Source organism: Cibotium barometz, chromosome 65 (assembly GCF_041138505.1).
Source record: "Cibotium barometz isolate CiBa-2024 chromosome 65, ASM4113850v1, whole genome shotgun sequence".
Classification (NCBI taxonomy): Eukaryota; Viridiplantae; Streptophyta; class Polypodiopsida; order Cyatheales; family Cibotiaceae; genus Cibotium; species Cibotium barometz.
Genome location: NC_141110.1, coordinates 10,559,743 through 10,565,792, shown reverse-complemented (window position 1 = coordinate 10,565,792; position 6,050 = coordinate 10,559,743).

Genomic DNA, 6,050 nt, shown 5'->3' with positions numbered 1-6,050 from the left:
TGAGACTGAACGGCATAACCTTGTAAGAAAATGTCCCCCACATTGTGTTGAAGGATGTCTTATGTTGGTCTTTTGGTGCTATGGATTGTAACCGGAGAAACCATCCAAGAAGCTGTACGCTTCCCTCCCAGCCACTCTTTCCAAAATATGTTTGGTATAAGGTAATGGGTAATGGTCCTTCTGAGTGGCTGCATTTACTTTTTTAAGATCAACACATACTCTCAGTTTCCCATTCTTTTAAGGCACTATCACAATCGGTGACAATCAATTCGTATGTTTGATCTCATAGATAAAGTCCACAGCAATGAGCTTATCAATTTCCTCCTTTACAATTGCTGCGTACTTAGGATTCATCTGGTATGGTTTCTGCCTGGCTGGTATTGAACCTTCCATGATTGGAATCATATGTCATTAGGGGGCTTTCGAGCATAAAAAGGGCCCTATAAGAATCCCTAATTTTAAGAAATTAAGACTAATTTTATTTTTCATCAAGAGCTGCATCGAACACTATGCTTGGAATGCAGTCATCAGATAAAAGGTCCATGGCCTCTTCGTCTACAGACTCACTTTTTAAAACAAAAGGCTCTTGTGGAGCATTCTCACTCTGCAGTTTGTTTCTTGTCCAAATAAGCTTATCGCACCGTGGAAGGGAAACACCGTGAAGGAAAATTTTATCTCTACTCCACCCTTTTGAAAGTCACCTTCCACGGTGCGATAAGGAAGTTTCTTCTCTGTTCAAACAAGCTTATTGCACCGTGAAGGAAAATTTATGTGATTTGTGATTTTTATCTCTACTACCACCCACTTTATTTATTTTATGTTTTATCATTGTTGTTAATATAATCTCACATATATTTTTTATAGTTTTTATCATTATTTAGATTTTTTTTTCAAATGGCAGAGGGCACTGGAGTGGCTGCATTATTAATTTGGTGAAGTGCCTAATTCTATTCATGAATAGCATGGTTGGAATGCACGGAGAATGTAAATTGTAAGTACTACTTTGTATGATTTGTACCATACTACTTAAGTTCTTTTAATTTTGAACATTGAAATTTTGTTATAGGGCATCTAAGAGACCAGTTGCTACCATTGAAGCTATGTGTCCTCAGTTAAAAAAGGAGACATAGTATAAGTTTTTAAATCAACCCGTTCCTCTTCAAAAGGATTCACACTCCTGTGGTGGGTGGCATGTTATTGCCAATGTATGGAAATTCATTCTTTCCAAGTACATTGAAATTAATAATAGTGTAAGTTACGTTACTCGTTCTCCCATTTTTGTTGCTTTCACCTCTTTTTGCAATATTCAATTTTGAGCCATTTTTATTTTTAATGCAGTCTCTTGGTACGCCTGATTTTTGGTTGTGGAGCGTGTGGGCTAAGGGGATTAATATTATACTTAACAATGCAATTACACCGAAAGATCTTGACTCGCCATGTCCAACAGGTGAAGCCTCTACATCAAAGAAGAAAAGAATGCCTATGCATTCACCTTTTAAGCATTTAATCTTTAAGCAAGGAACCCCTAAGAAGGTTGGCCAAAAAGGGTACTTCGAAAGAAGAGGCTTCGGTTCGCACGCAAGAAGGCTTCTACAGAAGACACCTAGGCAAAGGATGTGGATGCAGGGCCAGAGACAGAGAATCCTGAGGGCATGGAGCCCCAGTTTTTTTAAATATCCAGAACTCTTATTGAACCCCTCATTATTTTAGCAATTTAAGACAGCTTTAAAAATAATTAACGAAAAGATTGAGAGAGAGAGAGAGAGAGAGAGAGAGAGAGAGAGAGAGAGAGAGAGAGAGAGAGTAAAGTATAATACGAGTACACAAATAAATTGAAATGTCGCAATATATTTTCCATTAAATTAACATTGAGATACAAATTGTTTTGAGCCCAAGTCCTCAATACAAAACATTCCTAAAATTCCTAATCATCTTGTTGAGAGTAGGCTTTTCTTTAATTGGCTTGTTTTGGGTCTTCTGAAGGATCATTTGGCTTCAGCTAATCAATTTTTCTACATCTTCAAGGTCTTTCTTTTTGTTTTCAGAGTACATGAAAAATTTATCATCTGTATCTCCAATAGAGGAATACACTGAGTCATCTTGTGAGACTAGAGGGGGCATAGCAACCTTGCCAGGAGCATCTTTATCGCAAGAAGAATTCGTATCCATGGGAAGCTGGCTTTTGTTATTATGAGCTATGAATAAGAAATAATGTCACAATTTTCATATGTAGGATGTCTTTATATACTGCTGAAAACCATGTTCTACAATCCTGTGTGCCATAAAACCACCCTAGTTTTGAACAACTGTCATCTCCAATCCTATGTGCCATAAAACCATTTTCCCAGCCTACAATGAATTGACCATTCATGTGTTATAAGAATTCGCATCCATGGGACAGCTTTCTACAATCCAAGAAAATATATTAAAATACACATTGCACTTGTGATTGTTGGTAAATCATAAAAGATTTTACAAAAATGATTTGAAAAGGAAGCTTGGAAGGTATTGTTCTAGAGAAGTTCATTAACTCATCGATATACCCTCAGCCTTCCAGTCGGTATCTACCAAGGCCATCGGCTCCATTCGCTTATGAATCTTCCTATTATTCACCTTGAATTATGCCTTGCTAATATCCTCACCTCCTACGATTTGAAGGTGCTCCCTAAAATTTAGGAGGCTCCAATGTCTACTTGCACTTACAACTTCCACCACACCACTTGGCAACCAAACACATATGTCAACAGGTAAAACAACTTGTTCATCTCCCTGCATTGGAACCCATTAACTGTTCTTTTTCATTCACCGCTCATAATAAAAGCATATGTATAACATGGAACGAGCTTTGAGATACCGAAATGAAACACTAGAGTCTACTATATTACACTTGAATGTGTCATTTTTATACACCCCCTCTATAATACTCCAGTGCTCTCCAAGCAAGAAGGCAACCATGTCATCACCTAGTACATTCTTGCACACAAACATGGTAGATGTTTGTGAGAAGGTAAATTGATTGAACATCTTCGCAAAAAGATGTATTGGGCATACCCAACTACTAAGACCCACAGATTGAGAGGGCTTTGCAAACTTTAAAGACCCTTGTATATCACAAAGCATCTTTGATTTCATGACCATTACAGTCCAAGTATCTGGGATTGGTCATTCAATAGAAGAGAGGGGGGGGAGATGTTATCATCTATAACTTACCAAAACCACCATCATGCCTTGGAACCACATAGGAGCTGTCGGTAAAAGAAAACTTTTTCTTTGAGAAGTTCTGCACTGTTTCTACAAGAAAGCTCCATCACAGCTCACCGTTGAACTCGATGGGAACCAATTGCAATAGGCTATAGATAAACCCAAGAACTCTTGGGAGATGCCTCTCCCACCCAAGCACCACTGTCGTCCTTCCTATTGTGCAGCGATATCTCCTCAATCTCATCTTTTGGTGTTCTTGGTGCGGCCATATCAACTTGAAGCTAAAGGTGAAGCTTGTTGTGTGAAAGGTTAGCATTGGGTGAATGTTCTAGAATGAGATCTGTAGATTAGGGTTTTGAGATTTTGGTCCATAATCAAGTTTGAGATGAGTTTTTGGGAGGAAAAGTGACTATTTTGGAATAATGAGCCACGAAAATTATGGGACCACACCTACCTACTCTAACCCCCTAATTTTTGTAGGAGACAAATGTAGTTATAAGCGACGAAAGCCTGATCCCCCTCCCTACTGCCTAGTCTCTCTCCCTATATACAAAGGAGACCAAATGTGCACACTTCTCTATTCTTATTGGTCCATTACTAATTACTTTCATTAGTAAAAGGCCCAAAATATGTTCAAATGCCCCCTAATGTTGTACCACCTCGGGTGGTACCCCCTTCATTTCCTTGTAATTCCAGGTGAAAAAATCCTTATATTCCTTGAGGAGAATAATGAGCTCCTCTTCCTCTACATAAGTCAAATCTTTAGCAATGTATACAGGCTGTGCTTCTTCCCTTGGTCCCGCAATATCAACCTCCTTGACATCTGCCGGGCTATTGTACAATGCAGACAGCCCCTCCTCCTTCACCCTAGTTGCTGTCAGCTGGACAACTCTCCATTCATCAACCGTATAGTTCTTGAAATAATTGGGTACTGAAACCAAGTCTGGCTTGTCTTCATTGTCACTTTTGGCTTTTGCCATGATCTTTTTGGCCTCACGCTCTACCTCGGCTAGGGCTTTGTTGCATTTTCAGCATCATACTTTTATAAGCTTGGGTGCGTCTAGCACTTGAAGGACGATCTTCTCTTTATGCCTCCCCTCCAATGATATCTTACTCAACTCCTTGCACCAATCCTTTGAGAATTCATCATGTACCTTAGTAGCCTTAAGGTATCTCAGCCCCACTGGGCGTCCGTAGGTCTGCTTCGTAGTAGGGCGTTTCGTTGGGCTATATACCGTTTCTGTCTCCACCATTGTCTGAGGCGTTGAGCAGTGGTACGGCTTTGTGCCATAGTACCTTCTATACTTGATGTCTCTCCTCCTGATTCCTAATCCATGGTCTGCCAACAATTAACCATGCAGATAGAGATTGTAGGGACGGTTCTAGATTCCAAATACTGGTTTCCCCAGGGTTGTATTACATTAATGGTAGCCAACACATGCATACAGTTAGTGACGTATACATTCTCGTTTCCTCCTCATCCTTGGATTCCCCCTCTGCAGGTTGGCATATTTGTATATGGATGTGGTTCGTTCCGTTGTAACCGAATCATTACCAAACAACTGCCCTTCCATGGGGTGTGCTTTCCATGCTCTTAGATTAATCTTCAAGATTTGTGAATCCTTGCATACATACACGTGATCCAAGGCCCAATCATGCACCAATTTGGATTCCCTCATGAAAGGTCTTCCCAATATTATGCCATATGTATCAGGTTGACGCAGAAAGTCCATGACCACAAACGTATGATGATAGCAAAAGGTAAAAAGTCTGAATTTAACATTTTCTAAGAGCCCAATGGGTCTTCAAGATGTTCCATCAACCATTTTAACAATTAAATCTGTTTTTTTAAGATCAGGTTTTCCCTAGTTTTCCCAGCAACGTTTGGTAATGATGGTAACCCCTGCCCCACCATCCAAGATAGCCAATGCCTGGTATCCATTATTATGAATCGGGATGGTAGCGTTCGTGTCGTCGCTTTTATAGTAGCATCCCAGTTGGTTAACTGGTATCTTAATTACTCGGGTCTCCCTTGTATGCTTCAAGGTTCTTTCTTCTAGGGGTGGCAGAGTTTCATTGATAGTCGTAGTTGGCCTTAGATCGCCCTCGACCCATTATTTTACATCTGTCCATAAGGTTGGTGAATTGCGTAACAGTTGCCCCAATGGCATCTGGAGGACAGTCATGGATAGCACAGTCTCCCGAGGCTTCCTATATCCCTAGGTTCTTTGGATATAGAGGGTTCTTCCCATGTAGGTGTCTCGTATTCTTCCATAGGGAAGGAATGGATGGACCCCCCCAACTCATTTTCCTCAAACATTCTAGACATTGTGTTTGTTTGGGAGTCCTCTTTTGTTCCTTGTGGAATCGAGGCTGGTATGTTCAATACCCTATTCCGGGTTGGCTTGTCTCAAGATAGATGGTATCCCTTACCCGGCTAGTCCTTAGCTTAGTTTCATGAAGTCGTTGGGTACTCTTCGAATAAGGCCTTGGACTCTTCGAGCTTTCTTATTTCTTCATCTCAGCATTGGGATATTCACCAACCCCCCTAGTAGTTGTTGGTTGTTCTCCTTGCTTTCCTTGGTCTAATCCTCCAAGATTTTACCCTTGTTGACCCACCTCTTCTTTTGATTGGGTGGATCCGGTATCAATTATATCTTCTTTAGATCCGTCTTGGATTGTAACCCGTGTGTCTGCCTTACCTACTTTCTTCACTCTTCTCCTGCGGCCAGATCTGGAAATAGTCGCATCCTCCCACTTTCATCCCTTTTCTCCTAGAGTTAAGCTTGAGCTTGAGCTCTTGTTAGGACATTGAGTGGTGTGATCTTCCCAGATTGCACACTAATGGT